Below are 19,121 nucleotides of genomic sequence, written 5' to 3' on the forward strand. Positions count from 1 at the left end.
TATTACATAGGTCTGCTTGCATCACTCACAGGCCTATACGGTATTTTAAAATGAAGAAGCCATTTCATAGGCTAAATCCTGTATAGTGCCATTATTACAAGTCCATCGAGAGTAGTATTCAATAACAGAAAAAATAGACAAAATGCTTGTAAAGGAGAAAAATCAGAATTTATAACTAGACCTCAAATGACACGTCCATTTAAAATTTCCTGATAATTCGTCTGCAGATTTCGATTTGCTTTCTCATGCTTCTCTGTGATGACTTTCTCACTGAGAGTGATATTTTATAATGGTTGCTATTTTGTTGAATTAACAAAACCCTTCATCTATAGATCGCATGGACCATGAAACAGCAAGTAGATAGAGCATTACCAGCCACACAGTCAATAAATTTCTTCAGGCTTGCAATATAGCCTCATTTGAGTCCAGCAAGATACACCAAAATGATGCCTAAAGATGAATGAAAAAATGCAGGACTGCATACAACACAGGTGGTTCTCAAGAGGTTCCAAAAAGTTATGGCTTTAACTTAAAATACAAAAGGAAATCTGGTAATCTGTAGACTCAAGAAACCTTAATTTTCCATTAAAAATATCATTACAAACTAAGATGTGCTGCAGACATTAGGATTTTTTTCCTAAAATATCTTAAATCAAAAGCCCCATATCAATTACTTTTAGGGTTTGTGTTTGTTTGCTTGGCTTTTTTTTTTTTCCCCTTTTACTTTTAAACTTCTGGAACTGCAATTTCCTACTGAATATTTTCTACAAGTGTTTACCTGAACACTCACACTGTTCTGGCTAACTGAAGAGGTCCCAGTTGACTGGAAGTTATCAAATGTGATGCCCATCTATAAGAAGGGCCAGAAAGAGGAGCTGGGGAACTACAGACCTGTCAGTCTGACCTTGCTGCCAGGGAAGGTTATGGACCAGATCATCTTGAGTGCCATCATGCAGCATGTACAGGACAACCAGGTGATCAGACTCAGTCAGTATGTGTTTATGAATGGCAGGTCCTGCTTGACTGACCCAATCTCCTTCTATGACAAGGTGACCCACTCAGTGGGTGAGGGTGTGAATGCTGTTTACCTAGACTTTAGTAAAGCCTTTGACACCATTTCCCACAGCATTCTCTTGAAGAAACTGGCAGCTCATGGCTTGGATGGGCATACTCTTCTACTGGGTAAAGAACTGTCTGGGTGGCCAGGTCCCAAGACTTGTGATGAACGGAGTTAAAGCCAGTTGGTGAGCAGTCACCAGTGATGTTTCACAGGGCTTAGTTATGGGACCAGTTCTCTTTAATAGCTTTATCATTGACCTAGACAAGGGGATTGAGTGCACCCTCAATAAGTTTGCAGAGGACACCAAGTTGGGTGGTAGCGCTGATCTGCTTGAGGAAAGGAAGGCTCTACAGAGGGATCTGGATCAGTTGGATAGATGGTCTGAGGCCAATTGTATGAGGTTCAACAAGATCAAGTGCAGGGTCCTGGACTTGGGTCACAACAACCCCAGGCAACCCTACAGGCTTGGGGAAGAGTAGCTCGAAAGCTGCTTAGTGGAAATGGACCTAGCAGTGTTGGTGGATAGCCAGCTGAATATAGATGACAGTGTGCCCAGGTGGACAAAAAGGCCAACAGCATCCTGGCTTGTATCAGAAACAGTGTGGCCAGCAGGACCAGGGAAGTGATCGTCTCCCTGCACTAGGCACTGATAAAGCCACACCTCAGATACTGTGAACAGTTCTGGGCCCCTCACTACAAGAAAGATATTCAGGTGCTGGAGCATGTTCAAAGAAGAGCAATGAACCTGGTGAAGGATCTAGAACAAGTCTTATGAGGAGCGGCTGAGGGAACTAGGATTGTTTAGCCTGGAGGAAAGGTGACTGAGGGGAAACCTTATTGCTATATACAACTCCCTGAAAGGGGGTTGTTGCATGGGAGGGTGTTGATCTCTTCTCCCAGGTAACAAATGACAGGATGAGAGGAAACAGCCATAAGTTGTGCAAGGGGAGGTTTAGATTGGATATTAGGAAATATTTATTCACAGAAAGGGTTGTTGACCATTGGAACAGTCTGCCCAGGGCACTGGTTGAGTTACCATTCCTGCAGGTGTTTAAAAGGCTGGTAGATGTGGCATTTAGCAATGTGGTTTGGAGGTGTACTTGTCAGTGTTAGATTTATAGTCGGAGCTGATGATGCTGCAAGTGTCTGCCAATTTAAATGATCCTATGATTCAGCTTTTCCATAAAATCTTCCATCTCATTCATATGCAAGTCAGTCTTGGTACATAGGTCAGTACTCTGGAATTAAGGTACCATGGCAGCAATCTGCTATAAAACCGTAGCATACTGTGAAAAATCCTGACTTCCACAAAAGCCGTTTCCATACAAGTCACTTCAGTCTTACCAACAACAAAGGGATAAAAATTAAATAGTTTTAATGGCAGCAAAGCAACACTGATAATTAGTGTCAATATTATGGGATGTAAGCCCATAAATTCAGTAGATTTTGTTCCCAGTAACATCAGTAGCCAGAGGCAGACACCCCCACTAGTTATATGTATTCTGAACAGGATGAAATCCAACTGTTCACATCGCAAGAAAATAAGGTTTTAGAGAGCTCATCACTAAGTTGAACTTGAAGCAGAGTAACAAGTAGTGATTAATGACCAAAAGCAAAACATGTGTTCTGTTTTAGTCCAACTTTTAATAGACAGATGTCCACTTAATAAAAAATATCTGCATAACTGTCACTGACTGAGATCCCTGCTGGCACTTCCAATGGAGAGGTCAGTGATTTGTGTGAACTGAAAGAATTGAGCCAATATGCCTAATTGTGATAGTTACTGTACTTTTAGGATAAAAGTGACATATTTGTGACAATAGGTGCTCAGTCTTTCACCCAACACAATACAGATGCTTTTCAATATTACAAAGCATACTGCTGTCTATGCTGCTCCACAAGACACAGCACAACACCCATTTACACAGATAAAGTACCATCTTTCATTCTAGCAGAGAGTCATATAGAAAGAAGCGATCCAAATTTTCACTGAAGACTCAATATGATAATGTAAATTGAATGGAATAAGCTGCTTGTTACACCAGTTCATTTGGAAAACAAGGTAGTGTTGATATTATTTCCTTGCAATACCTCCAGAATTATCAAACTGTGATTGATTCTTTGTAGCTTCTCCAGCTGAACTGACCTGTCCTACCATTAGCAGAGATCTAGTACCAGTTTATCAGCAACATTTTCATTAATTGTATTATGCCAAGCAAATAATTTCAATCATTTTTTATTTCTCACTAATTTTAATGTCCATTTAGAAGTTATTATCAATGGTGTAAGCCATAATCTCATGATCCTCCAACAATGAAAAAAGGTTTGGCATTGCACTTTCACATTCCACTTAAGATGAAAATATTATCAGTATTTCCGACATAGCTCACATAATGAGATTTGTCAGTAATGTGTGCACACTTTATTGTCTGATCTTCTGCAGCAGTAGAACAATTACAGTATTTTATGGAGAAGTTAAATTATTTTTTTTGGTTTTTTTTATTCTATATAGCAAGCATAAAAGCTGAAAAAATCAAATTAAGCAAGAAGACTGAAAAGTGAAAGAACAGTTCATATTCAATGCTAAATTTTCTTGTGCTATTCTCAAACTTGAATTTAGTGCTAAATGCATCACTTGTCCATGTTCTTTCCACTGTTATGTTATTGTCCATGTGATAACGTATAATGTAGACAGAATCTTCATCACTTCTGTCCTGCTCTAGGTGAGTCATTTTTCCTCTGATTAACTTGCCGATTTTAAGTCCTATGATAGTTTTGTGGGGTTTTTTGTTTTTGTTTTGTTTGTTTGTTTGTTTTGGTTTTGTTTTTGTTTTTTGTGCATGTGTGTGTGTTTTGTTTTGGTTTTGTTGTTTTGTTTTTGTTTTAAGAAGAAGCAGAACAGTGCTCTATTTTACTCACTGAGCTTTTATTTTATTCTTCATAGGTTTTACTTTGAAGTAAGCTTCTAAGTCTGGCGAAATTATGCAGTGGAACTTCAGGTCTGAAGTAGTTTAATGACAGACTCTTCAGTGGAATGTGCAGCAGTGGTTGGCATATAAGTGCAAGGAGACTGTCAGGATTCATTAATAAGAGAAGATCATTCATAATACAACAGTTACTGTCCACCAGGAATGGAATGTGGAGGGCTTGGTGGTTTGGTTTGGTTTGGTTTGGTTTGGTTTGGTTTGGTTTGGTTTGGTTTGGTTTGGTTTGGTTTGGTTTGGTTTTGGTTTTGTTTGTTTGTTTGGTTGGTTGATTGATTGTTTGTTTGGTTGTTTTTTTTCGTGAAATGAGACAGAGAAAACTGTGTTAGTCTCTTAAACAGGATTTCATTTTGGTTAGTCTTCGCTTCTTGTCAGTCCAACATTTATTTTACATGGCGTGTTAACGAAATTGTGAACAAATCCCACATAATGCATATCTTTAAAATATAGTCTTGAACAGAATGAGCAAGAAATGCTGTAAAATAATCTGATGTTTCTGCTAATAGCGTCTTACTGTTAAGTACATATTGGAATCCACCAAAAATAACCAGAAGCCTGCAGAGCTTGTTTTCTAATCCTCCATTTGTAAACAGCAGCTTGTAGTTGTTGTACCTCAGTTGCACAAAGGATTAATTTAACTTGGAACACAAAGTCCACATTAGCTTGATGCTGTGAAAACATAATAAGTTATTAGGCTATTGGGAGTTGTAGAGTGGAATAGCTCTGTTTTGGTGATGCTCCCTCATCTGGTGTTATTAACTTCAGCTCTCACTAGGACATTAATATGAATATTGCATTTTCGTTCACCAGGTCACAGAGGTAAGATTATTAGAATATTATGATTGCATCACCTCTTCATAAAAAACACAACTATTGCAACTTTAGCCCTAAACTCTGTCAAATACAACAGAAATTTAAAATCACAGAAGAGATGACCAAGCCTAACTTTTCTGTACACAGCATGCTCACTTGAAATAGTTTACTGAATTTGGGCTGCCACTGTGAACATCCAGGACTATAACACTGCCTTAATTAACCAGTTCCTGATTTCCAACTAGAACAGAACCATAACAGCCAAAATTGTGACCACTCCTGTGCAGTGCTCCCCAGTTCCAGTATAAGATGTTCCAGACCTTTTCAATCACGTCCTCCCCAGTCTGAATACTAAGAAGTCATGTAAAGTGCTGGTACTTGGCTGAAACCATGTTTTCAGTAGTTCAAAATAGAATATTAAATATTAACCTATCCCTACCGTACTTCTTACCCATACATCATGTGGCATGTAGTTTATTATTTTTAGCCTTTAGAAACCTAATTCAGCTATTCAAGACAGTGAAAGTAGTAGATTTCTACTATCATGTTAGCCTAACAACAAGGATAATAAAGTCAAAACTAAATCTTGATGTGATTATTTGACAAATTAATATAACTGAGTAGTTGTGACATTCATAGTTGCTGCTGTGTACCATTTCAGAGCATGTTGCAGCTCACTTTGAAACTTGTTACAAAATTTGCAGGTTCAAAAGCAGAAGAAGGTGGCGTTTCTCCCAAATATCTAGCCCGTTGTTAAAATTATACAGGTAAATTGAACTCATTGGCTCCTAAGATCTGGTATTTCTCTACCTGCACTTACTATAGCTGTCTCCAGGCCCTGTCCTGTTATGCCCACCTGTGGAATGGCTGCCTGAATGAGGGTTTACACTGCTTTGTGTCCTGTGGGTTTTTCCTCTTTTGGAGTCCTCTGGTCTGTGAGTCTCCCTTCTGTGGTGCGGTGCGCAATGAGGGAAGTCTCTATAGATTGCTATCAGGTTCTTTGTGGGGATGGGAGCTGAGGAAATAAACACAACTCACTCTCAGAAAACAAATCTAGACTGAGCTGGTACAGGATGGCTGCAAGATCCATCTGGTGCAGCAACATTTTAATCTTGCTCCTGCCACTTCCAGCTGTGCCATGGGAGCAAGCAGGTGGTAAAATAGCAGAGCACTTTCAATAAGGGATGCAGCCAGGCACTGACGGGGATGCGTGCCAAAACAACATTAAAAACCAGAACAAAGCCAGCCTTCAACAGTGAACCAATATACAACACTTTCTGGTGAAGGCTTCAGAACTCTTATTTCAGCTTCTCTACTTGATGCCACTACTGATGCTTCTGTTGTCATTTCCTTTTGCAGATTACTACAGTCTTTTATAAATGGACCAGGCTGGGAGATAACAATGAAAAGATTGTTTTCTGATTCATGCAAAACTTGATATCTTTCCTGTAAGTGGATCAAATTGTAGGAGATAAGTATAGGTCATCTATAGCCATCTCTAAACAATGGGGAAAGCAACTACATGCCCTTTTTCATCTGAATAACTGTATTCCATCAGTAGGTAGTTTTTATAAAGAATGTGTCCATGAGGTATCAGATTAGAGGATTTATTTTAGAGTTGAGGTTCATTCTTCATAATTCTGAAAGTGTGATTCTTCTATGAAGGGGTTTTTAGTTTCTAGGCCATGTCCCCTAAAACTAGTCACTGCTGTACTGATGGATAAAGTGGAGCTATGTCAGAGAGGCAAAGATGGAGAATAACCAGAGAACCACAGAGAATGTTCTTAAAACCATTTTTGTAGGATATACAACATATGTCAAAAACATGAGAGACAAGGGCTGAGGGGTTTCCAGTACTGTCTGTCAGCCTGGGCCAGTCCATCCATCACAAACCCACAGGAACAGAATTAGATAACTTATTACAACACCATGTATTTTTTCCAGGTCCTTTCTGCCACTTTGTACATATACAACTATGGCGGAAACACGTCTTTCTGTGTACTGTGTTTATATGCATTTATGCACCTAATTTCTGTTGTTTAAGATCAAACAGAAATCAAGAACCTTACACTCAACGTTCATATTAATCCATCCTTTAAAAACCTTTACTGGAGATCAAAGGAGAACAGGAAATATTTTGCATATTTTTCAGAGCATCTGAAAGTCTAATGAAAAAGAAAATTATTATCAAACTGTCAAGGGGAATTATTTCTTACATTTTAAAAGAACATTTTCTATTTTTCATGGTTTAATTTTAAAATATGCTTTTAATAAGCAGCTTTAAGTTTCCTTATTGTTTTAGTAATCTGGCTGTTTTTCACTGACACATTTTATCTTTCTTCTGATATTTAGCTAGTGGCAAAGAGAGATTATTTTGGCTAGATTAAGACATGAAGTTAAACACTGAAAATAAGACCTCAAGCCCTTGGCATTATAGCTGGAAGAATCACTTCTCTAAATCACTAACTGCCTCTAAGTGGTTATTCTAGTTCCTTCACAGATGCTCACATTCACATATGGTATTAACTTCACAATCCAAATCCAAATGCAAGATGATTTTGTGAAGTGTGATTAATTTTTAATGCAACAACAAAGCAGAAAATATAGGAATAAAGTAAAGCATGTAGCTTGGCCTAACACTTTGAATTATTATCTTTTTAGAATAAAGAGAAATCCTGAAATGTTTGCAGTGGTAAAGAAGCACTTGTAACAGCATTTTTTGAATACCAATTTTCATGTTTGTAAAAACAAGGCAAAAAGAGCTATAGGTGTTGAGAGTTATTCATAAAGTACTTCTTTTAACAGGTATTCCTACAACAAAGATACATATCTCCTTCTAATTACATTTCTAATTGATTTTGTCACCGTAATGTCTGAGGGCTGTTTTTTGTGTGTTGTTTTTATTTTTTTGTTTGTTTGTTTTTTTTTATCTGTTCATGTTAAGAGACAACAGCAGTATAGCTTGGGCTAACATAAGCAGAAAAGATTTGCAGACAGAACTAAGTCCACCTGTCAGACAAAAAGGGCAGCTTTCTGAGCATAGAGACTCTTATATCTGAAGTGATAGCAGGATGTTACCTAGCTTCTGTTTCAGACCTGAAAAAAAGCTTTTGCACCCCAAGACTTGTTCTGGTTTTCTACCCATATTCTTTGGACTAAGAAAATTAAATTACCTTTCATTTCAACTGTTACTTATGAAGAAGATGCTTTTTCTTTTTCTGTATGGATTTCATAATGTATTCTTCCTCCTGCATAAATAAATGCAATAGAATCTCTCCTGGTTTACAACTACAGAGTATCCATATAGGTACTAGTATGGTAGATCTTGGCCTTGTTTACTCTGATTTAAGTCAAAAACAAAATTCAGCTGAGTTTTCAAGGAATTTATTTGATGAAATGCACCGAAATTTGCCTCAGACAGGAAAACAAACAGGCAACAAAACCCAGAATGAATTATCTGAAATTTCAGCATCATTTACATTTTTAATTGTGGCTTGGCTAGAATAGGAAAATACCTGTCTTTTTTTTTTTTTTTTTTTTTTTCTTCCCCTTAGGAGGAATTTAAAATAGAAAACATGGAAATAACCAGGGTGAATTTCAGACTGGCACAGGCTGTAATAGCTGAGATAATGCCAATAGAAGGACTACTTAGTGAGCAGTGGACCAGCGAAGACTTAGACTTATAATACATCCAACCCTGCACCTGATGTGTGTGGAAAAGCAAGAGAGAATGAGAATATGTTCTTCATTGTATTACAAATAGTAGAAGAGAACAGACTGGAGCTTCAGGTCAACAGCCAACCTGTTTGGTGCTCCTGCAAGTGCTTTGCCAGTCTCCTCCTGCCTCATAACCCCCCACAGGTGCAGAAAGCATTGATTTGCTTGTATCTATCTCCTTACAAAGTATAAGACAGATTAATGAAAGCTTTGTGGAGATGGTACACAAAGAGCTAGATTTAGCCTACAAACATGAATATGTGTGATTGTCTCAGCAAGTCAGGTTCACAGAATCACAGAATGTTAGGGATTGGAAGGGACCTCAAAAGATCATCCAGTCCAATGCCCCTGCCAGAACAGGAACACCTAAATGAGGTTACACAGAAATGTTGCTGTGCTTGTTGTAGCACAGATAAGCTGCATTATTTCACAGGACAAGCAATGTTTAGGAAACAAGTATCTTAGAAATTATTCACTTCTTCCTCACAACATCTGTTTGGTACCTCATCAAAACAATGACTATATAATTTTAAGTCTTTTGGTTGTCTTTTCCAAGTACTGCTGTGTGGGCCACCCATCTAATTGTGGATTTGAGCCTATGTTTATTTGGGTTCTAGTACATGAAAGCAAGCCAGATTTTAGACTTCTTCTAAACAAGAATTACTGATCTACTCTTTGTATTATCCAGATAAATTTTAGAAGGCTTGATTAGTGTATAAGTAATTTTATAAGTGGGTTTTATTTGTATAATGATGCTTCTTGTGATGCCTCAATACTGAATACTGACTAGATCCTTCTTATTATGCCTGTTTTTCGCACGTAAACCCTAATTCATTATTTATATCCTTTTGGAGGTCTGTACATTTTACTAGGGCTGATACCTTTGTATTGCTTGCTTTTCCTAACCTGAAGAAAGGGTCTAACCACTCTTTGAATCAGTGCATTTCATATAACCACTGTACGTCTACCTGTGCAGAAAAGCATCAGACACAGTTATTTATAGTTGTCCAGAAACATGGACTCAATGGGCTAAAATCTAAAGTGTTTTATCGATATAAAATCTGAAGAAAGTCCCGCTCTTACCAAGCCTGTTTCTTCTCATTTCATTTTGTGAAGGATACCACCATGCATTTGCTCTGTACTTTTATAAAGTTATGTTACTTATGTAGAATTTTTTTAAGAAAATTTATATTAACAGGGAGGTTAGCTCTTTTCTTTAGACCATTAGTAAATACAAAATAAATGATGATGCACATGGAGCATCGAACAATTTTCACCCGTTCTTTTCAAATTTTCAAAGAGTATGCTGTGGTTCTTTACATTTTCAGCTTTCTTTGTACATCTGAGCTTTGGCTGGAAGTGACTGCAAGGAGGTTTTATATGGAATGAATTCTACAGGGATCTCTCAACCAAGCCAAAACAAGGTTTTCAGCATGATTTTCTGAAGTGATTTAGGCCCATTTGGATGTAATCAACACACTTCTAATGCTTCAGATATACGTGTGAGCTTCCATCATAATTTCAAGTGGTCCCATCCCTCTTTTGTCCTGATTCTTGAGTGTGAACATGTGTAGCCTTCAAATCAAAGAGGAAAGACTCTTCTTGGAAACTGACCAGATGAATAAAGCAGTGTGTCTAGTATGTTGAAGAAACTTAAAGAAACAAAATGAACTTCTTAAGTTTTGCTGTAAAAGAAATGTAAATCTCCTGATCCTTCCAGAGCAGTCAGCTCATTTAGCTTGATTACACACTCCTGGGACAGTCTTAATATATTCGTTTCCTGCAATAGATTTGTTCTCAGGACTGTTATCCTATAAATATAGAATCCTTCCTCTTTGCCTTTTTCTTGCAAGCAAGGTTTTTTAATATCACAGGTTTTGTAACCTGTCTGTAACTTTGCTGCTTATTTTTCAAAACAGTGAAGAATGATGCGGCTTCTTAATTATGTGTACAATAGAGAAAAGTAAGCATGAAAGATCCAGACTTGGCTAAACAACCTGTGCCACCACCACAGCGGCTAGCCTGTAGTGTCTGAGCATTCAACTATTCCCATTTGTTTATGTTTAAGAAGTAGTTCTCCATCTATACTGTGCTTTATATGTCTTTTCAGTAGTATTGTTCGTACTATTTCAGCTGCCAATAAAGAGAGATTCAGTAGATGGAAATTGAGTGATGAATGTGAGACAAAGAAAGATGGTTAAGCAGACTCCAGTTTTAAATCTTACATATTGTTGATTAGCCTTAAAGTGAGCAAGAGATAATCTATGAATGGCTCTCAATGTTATCCTCTCCTGAATTCTAAAAACAAAAAACAAACAAAAAGCCCCCACCCAAACAAACAAACAAGCAACACCCCCCCCAAACATTATATTTCCTATGTTTTCACAGACTAAAAATTAAGGAAGAGTTTGGATTGGGTCAGTGAGTTCATATTCTTTATCTGAATTTGTGTTTCATTTTGACCTGCTATGCTTCAAACAATTCTTTGCACACTACCAATGACTTTTTGTGTCAAAGAATATTCTGTTTCAATCAGAGCTCTTCTGCTATACAAAAACGTCGAAAAAGGAAAGTAACGGGAAATAAATAAATTCTACTTTTTTTTTCTCCCAAAACATAATGTCAGAATTTGCTGATGCTTAAAAACAAACCAACACACACAAAAGAAAACAACAAAAAAAACCCACACAACACATACATGAAAAATTATTAATAATCTTTTTTCATCTTGTCATGTTTTTTATGTGACCAGTTCCTATTAGCCTCTTTCATGGAAAATAATATGTTGTGATGTTATTTTGATGTCATTAAATTATATTTAACAGAATCGCAGAATAGTATCTACAGATATCTGACCAAAAAAAAAAAAAAAAAGCTGGATTCTTTAATTTATGATTATATGTCAGCTAAACCTGTGAATAAACCTGACCTGTACTATTAAAGCGAATCCATGCGACAAGAATGAGTTCACAAAATGTTATTATAGTATTGCAAATGACTGCTTTACAGCTGAAGCCTTTTCAGGATGTATGTGACCGGAATATTGAAAATTTCATAACAGTTAGAAATCTGGAAGTAATGAAAATATTCTTTGCTGTGATGATGGTTGCACATTGCAACACATTGTCCAAGAAAGCTGCCCAGGTTCCATCCTTGGAGGGCTACCTGAACAATGTGGTCTAAATTCAATATTGACATTGTTGTGAACAGCAGCTTAGACAAGAGACCCCTGCTGAGGTCCCTTCCCATCTGAATTATTCTGCAATTTTAAGTTGGAGGAAATTTTAAAAAACATAGAGTCACAGAATCATAGAATAGTTTGGGTTGGAAGGGACCTTAAAAGGTCATCTAGGTCCCTGTAAAGAGCAGAGACAATATGTTCAACTAGATCAGGTTGCTCAGAGGTCCATCCAGCCTGGCCTTGAATGTTTCCAGAGATGGAGCACCTACCACCTCTCTGAGCAACCTGTGCCAGTGTTTCACCACCCTCATTGTAAATAACTTCTTCCTTATGTCTAACCTGAATTTCCCCTCCTTTGGTTTAAAACCATCACCTCTTGTCTTATCGTAAGAGTCTGTCCCCATCTTTCTTAGAGGCAACTCTTAAGTACTAAAAGGCCACAATAAGTTCTCCCTGAAGCCTTCTCTTCTCCAGGCTGAACAACCCCAACTCTCTCAGCCTGTCCTCATAGGAGAGGTGTTCCAGCCCTCTGATCATTTTTATGACCTCCTCTGAACCCTCTCCAACAAGTCCATGTCCTTCTTGTACTGACGGTTCCAGAGCTGGATGTGGAACTCCAGGTGCAGTCTCACCAGAGCAGAGTAAAGGTGCAGAATCACCTCCCTCGGCCTACTGACCACACTCTTTTTGATGCAGCCTGAGATACAAGTTATGTTTTGGTCTGCAAGTGCATGTTGCCAGCTCATGTCCAGTCTTTCATCCACCAAAAATGGATTATGTCCTAGGTACAATTTCAGGATTAAAGCTAACAGTGACAACTTTTTTCTGTCTTCTGTAAGATATGACAAATTTGGGACTGTCCAGTAATGAAATCTGTTGAAGTACTTCTAAACAGCCTCCAAGGAAACTTAATTTCAAGAATTCAGGAAGAGGTTAATTCAGGTTAACTGGTGTGTTGTGGGGGTCTGTGTTTAGATCATTTTTTCTCTTAACTATTTTTATGACACAGATTGTTCAACATCATATTTAATACCAGAAATAGATGAACCAATAATCCTTTAACCACCAACTCCCTTCCCAAAATCATAAGTGTTATTAGTGAAAATGCCAAACGAAACATATTAAGACCTTGCCTCATGATATTTGCTGTTCTTAGGTGGCCATGACTCTGCAAGTGGATGCACAAATATTCTGGAGGTATCCACTACTGAGAAACTTTAAGAGACAAAAGAAAATCAGGAAGATTTGTGTACTAAGAGATATAATAATTGCCTCAAGACCACTTAAAAATTCTTAATGGAAACTAGTAGTGGGATGAGAAAATAGATGGCAAGGAAGGCAGCAGTAAGAAATGCAAACTAAGAAATTCAGCAACGAACATCATTATAAATGCTTTAGAAATTACTTGTTAAAGGCTATTTATCAAAGTACGGTAGGAATCTTAATTCAATCAAGAGTGTAATTCTGCCAAAGACAGGACTAGAAATAAAAGTGGAAACAACAGTAAATTAAAGTCTCGTTACAAAACCGAATTATTCTTTTATTTGCTTGAGATTACCGGTAGGGCAGACAGCAAACCAGTGATGTTAGGAAGTCCATGGGCCATGGCAGCCTCTAGCACATTCAGGTGCCCTTTGCTGTGGGGTGGCTGCTTGGGCCTGGCACAAGGTGCAAGACTGAGCTCGCTGGTCTCTGCCACAGGTACGCTGTCCCCAGGACCACCACAGCACATGGTAGAAAGTACAGTGCTGTTGACCTGTGGCCTGTTATTTCCTCTTAACTGTGACCTTTTCCATCTTAGTTTGCTGCTGTGATAGACCCCAATTGGCCTCCTTAATCTAAGGTTGCATTTTGCTCTAACGTACGTCAGGAAAGATAGTCTGTACCTATTAAGTGAAAGAGAATCGGTTGCCTGAGGCATTTTCAGATAAGTTCTCAGTGTTTATTTCCTGTCTCAGAATGACTTAATTTCTTAACTGATGGAGTAGATGTCATTCAATTACCAAGTGAAACAAAATTACTGCCTTGAGAGTGTGCATTTTTACATCCAAGGCAAATCACAACATCATAAAACACTGTTTGTAACTTATTAAGATCTTTGAGGTCATCTGTACCCTGACTTGCAAAGAAATAGAGAGCAATGCTTCTAGATACACTTCATTTGATAAATTTTGGTATGTATTGCTGTTGTGTGTACACTACATTAAGCCAGTTCCTATATACCTTCTATAATAGACGTACCAGAATGGTAGATTTCAACTAAGTATATAACCAAAGATTCACCTTTGTCTGAAACTAAGAATATTGTGAAATATTAAGCAACTTAATACAATCAAGATACCTCAACATTTTCAGGTACCATCACTCTAAAAGTATATTAACATTTATCTGAAAATATCTAAGTAGCTAAGTATGGAAGGATGTTTAGGATGTTCTTCTACACTGGAATAAACAGTTGTCATTACATCCCCCAAAGGATATTAGTACATATATCTAAATACCTAAGGTGACATAATAGTTGGCATTTGCTATTCATCACCTGACCATAAATAAAAAGTGGATCAGACTCTCTACAGACAGACAGGACTGACCTCATTTTAGCAGGACCTGGCCTTCATGGGTGCCTTCAACCAGCATCTGCTGGAGAGACAACACAGCAAGACAAAAGGAGGGCCTAAGAAATTTGGTGCATATTAAATCTCAAGTGCAGTCCATCTCAATAAGCAGGAAGTCACGCAAAAACAAAAGGATGCCTGAGTGAATGAAAAAAGAGGGTAGGACCCAAACTCAATGTCCAAACATTCAGGGGTGACATTAGGAAAGCTAAGACACAAATGGAATTGAATCTGCCCAGGGATGTCCAAGACAACAAAAAAGGCTTCCCTAAGTACATAAACGACAAACGGAAGACTAGGGTAACTGTGGACTCATTGCTCAATGAGATGGGGGACCAGGTTACACAAGACATGGAAAAGGCTGAGGTACTGAATTCCTTCTTTGTATCAGTCTTTACTAGCAAGACTGTCCTTCAGGAATTCCAGGCCCCAGAGACCAAGGGGAAAAGTTGAAGCAAGGAAGATGTACCTTGTGTGGAAGAGGATCAGGTCAATACTGGGTCCAGTCCTGTTCTATATCTTCGTTAATGATCTGGATGATGTGGCAGATTGCACCCTCAGCAAGTTTCCATCTGACACAAAACTGGGGAGAGGTGGCTGATGCTGCAAAGGGTCATACCGCCATCCAGTGAAAAATTGACAAGCTGGAGAAATGGGCTGACAGGAACTTCATGAAGGAAATACGAAGTTCTGCAACTGGACAGAAACAAGCATAGACACCAGTAGATGCGGGGGATCACCCAGCTGGAAAGAAACTTAGCAGAAAAATACCTGAGGGTCCTAGTGGACAGCAATTTGAACATAAGCAAACAAACATGCTTCTGTTGAAAAGAAGACTAATGGTACCCAGGGCTTTTTTAGACAAAGCAGGTAGAAGGAGGAGATCCTTCCCCTCTACTCAGCACTGGTGAGGACACACTTGGAGTACCATGTCCAGTTGTGGCCTCCTCAGTACAACAAAGACATGAACACACTAGAGAGAGTCCAACAAAAGGCCTCAAAAGGTTTAAGGAATTGGGGATTCTTTGCCGTGAGGAAACACTGAGACATCTGAAACTGCTTCAGCTGGATAAGAGAAGGCTCGGGGGGATCTTATTATTGTATTTAAATACCTGAAAGGACAGTGCAAAGAGGATGGAGCCAGGTACTCAGTGAAATAGGCACAAACTAAAACATGGGAGGTTGCCCCTGAACATCAGGAAGCACTTTTTCATTGTAAGGGTGACTGAGCACTAGCACAGGTTGCCCAGAGAGGTTGTGGAGTCTCCATCTTCGGAGATATTCAAAAACTGTCAGAACATGGTCCTCAGCAACTAGCTCTAGGTAGCCATGCTTCAGCCAGAGGTTTCAAACAGATGATCTCCAGAAGTCCCTTCCAGTCTCAGTCATTCTGTGATTCTGCGATGCTAAAGCTTTACCAAGTATCTGTAAAACTGACAGTTTTCAACTGCCATATGGAATCCACAATTGGCTTGGGATCTGTATGTGTTCCTTCATCCCTTTGTGGCGTTTGACAGTTAATCAAGAATAATGTAAAGGATTTTAAGGCCAAAGGGGAACATTATGACCATAAAGACTCACAGCATAGACTGCAGAAAGTCACAAAGTAATTTTTTCTTTTTTTTTGTGAAGACTGTAACTACAGGATACATTTGTGAAAGAAATCCAGCCTTCACTTAGCAACTGAAAGTGAGGAAAAGACCATGTCCCCAGGTAGATTCTTTCAGTACTTAATTATCTATGTTGTTAAAAAATTGTGACCTAGTCTACCTGTACCTTTCAGCCATTATGTCTCATGACAATTTCTGCTAGATTAAAGAGTTGTCTGCACCTGAAGACATGGTCATAAAGAGGCATGACTTATTCCTGAATATCTTGGATTGAACATCTCTCAATCATAACTGCTTTCAAGATCACAGACAAAGTTCTAATCATGTGAATAACTCTTTTTTTGAGACATTTTATTTTCTAAGTAGCACTACTTAACTCAATATATTATAGCAGGAAAAAGTACTTTGTCAGTGGTCTTTCTGACAGAGCGTAGCCTTGATCCATATCAGACCTCATAATCAAGAACTCTGTTCACTCTCTTAGCTACAACACTGCCTCCAGAGTTCACATGCAGCTGGTCATATGCTAAACCACCATTTTAACATCTAAACAAGAACACAATGTCTCATCTTACAAATCTGATGTACTCTCCTTACTCCTAAGCAGATAACTTTCCTGGATCAACCATACCCCCATTATGTTCCATCCCTGTCACAAACTCACACAGATGCCAAAATGTTTTCTGCTGTAAGCCCAAGAGATATTTTTTCTTTCCCTACCCATAAGCTGTAATTGCAAATCTGTGGAGCACTCTTACTACCATTCAGATGTTTTAAATGTCAAGGACAGAAGGATCGTTTGGGAGAACACACTAGAAACTGAGCCATGCTTCTTGTCTCCTCAAACAGTGACTCAAGTCAGCATTTGACAATAGGGCTTGCTTAAAGCCTCTCTCTGAAACTTATTATTGAACTGCTTGCTGACAAAAATAGGCCGTTCTCCTCAGCAGCTCATTAGGCCACACGGCTGAGCCTGAAGCTGGCACCTGGGCTCAGCTGGCCGTGCAAGTTCTGCCTGTGTACAGCCCAGACTTATTTAGAACCTGTTTAGGACTTGCCAACAGGGTTTCACATAACTTTCCTTCCCCTGTATAGGCTGGGCTTTCATTACACAAGTGTAGTAAAGCCCTAGTTGTAACAGAAGGGAAAAAAATAAAAGGAATATTCAGTCCACACCTCTATCCTGTGAAACTTACTGCCCCAAACTGTGACAAGAAAGCATGAGAGGATGGAGTACACAGAAATCCTTCACCTATTGTCCTGAAATCTGGCTTTGTTTCACCAAAGAACTTCCATCATTCTGGATGGCAGCTCATATAATTTTGAAACTAGTGATCAAACTTTGTACCAACTTCTTCAAGTAAATTTTACATAATTGTACTGGCATCAATAAGCAGATGCAGAAAAGACTAGGCCATGAAAGCTATTGACACAGTAACTCCGTACAAAGAACACTATACGTAGCCTCACATTATAACAGGAACATGTAATAGTACCTTTTATACATCCTGCTCACTGTCTCTTGGTTTTTAAATAGTGAAGGATCTTTTCAATTGATGTTGAACAAAATACCAGCTCATATACTACAGAGGCAGGCAGAAGTCTACGATGCATTTAATGCTAAACATGCAAGTGAATTGCTAAAAACAAGGCAGTGAGCAGTAAAGAAGGGTAAAAAAGATACTATCCTTCATTATTTACTTAAAGTATTTTTTTCTCTTCAAACTGAATTTTTAGAGGTAACTTACACTTCTACAGAATGCTAAGGAGCTTTTAACTTATTAACATTAACCATGGGATAGGATTTTATTCTACAAACTTTTGATTGAAAATATTTCTATGCACCTTTAAAACATAAAGAGAGTTATAGTCCTGAACAAAAGATACAGCCCATGATTAAAAAAAAAAAGTGCAAGAGAAATGCAGGAATAACACAAGCAACCAATGAATTTAAGCAGACATCTGTAGTCATATCTCTTCATACAGATATTTGTTGTATACCTCAAGTCTTATTGCTAAAAATTTATTATTCTGAGAATACCCACCATACATCAGTGTGATAACAGAAATATTTGCAAGTTTTGATCATGTTGATCATAAAAAAATAACTTTCTTTATGCACTCAAAGGTTTTTTTATTATTATTTTGAGAATGGCTATTAACAGAGCAGAATCCAAAGATCAAGTTATTTATTAGGTTTCTGTTTCAAATTACCTGGTGTCATATTTTAAAATCATTCATCATAGTCATAGATACACTCTTACATGTCTCCAGTGTTATAGCCAAGCATGATGAGCCCAGACTGGATTATGTAACGCTCCTTTTTTCTTTGGGTAAAAAGCCAACAAATCAACAAAGCTTGGAGTGCAACTTTCCCTCAGGAACACAATGCAATACTTTCTGAAGCTTTTATTCGTCAGAATACTCATGAAAGTACCTAGTTTAAAGCCTTAGAAAACTTCGCATTAGAACAGGAAAAAAAATATATTTAGGACACAGCTCGTTTATGAAAATATTAACAATAGAATCATTATGCCATGCACTCTGAATGCTAATTTTTCAATGAACTATGAACGTGCTGCATGAGACATTCAAAAGAGAAAGAAATTATCCAATATGTTTTCACCCACAGCTAATGCAGGGAACCTAAATACAAATGCAGTCAAGGTTGACCAGTCTTTCAGTATTCATTTAGAATGACAGCTATCAGTCAGGACTACATTTTCACATCAGCAATAACCCCCATGCCATTGAAGCTAGTTATTGTTCTCCTTTTGAGACCAGAATTCTTTAAATTTTAATACTTGAACTAACATTCGTATGAATTCTAGAGGTGAAAAACCATCATAAGGAACAAGTGTTATGTAGTGTCTGCACTTCTATCTAACAAATATGGCAGACCTGTTACACAGGTTCCAAAATCAGAGCAGTTCTTGGAGATACTACTGAAGAAATGATGTCTACTCTACAGAATCAGATTTTCTGTCCCAATAAAAGGACTCAGAACTGAGATTCATTGCAAAAGTTAAAGGCAGAAAGAGTCAAAACACAATTCTCTAATATGCAGGTGTCCCTGAGGTGATTGTCTCTTTCTCCAGCTTAAGGCTGGAAACAGAAGAATCTATTAAAGCAGTCAAGGTT

Source organism: Patagioenas fasciata, chromosome Z, assembly GCF_037038585.1.
Source record: "Patagioenas fasciata isolate bPatFas1 chromosome Z, bPatFas1.hap1, whole genome shotgun sequence".
NCBI lineage: Eukaryota > Metazoa > Chordata > Aves > Columbiformes > Columbidae > Patagioenas > Patagioenas fasciata.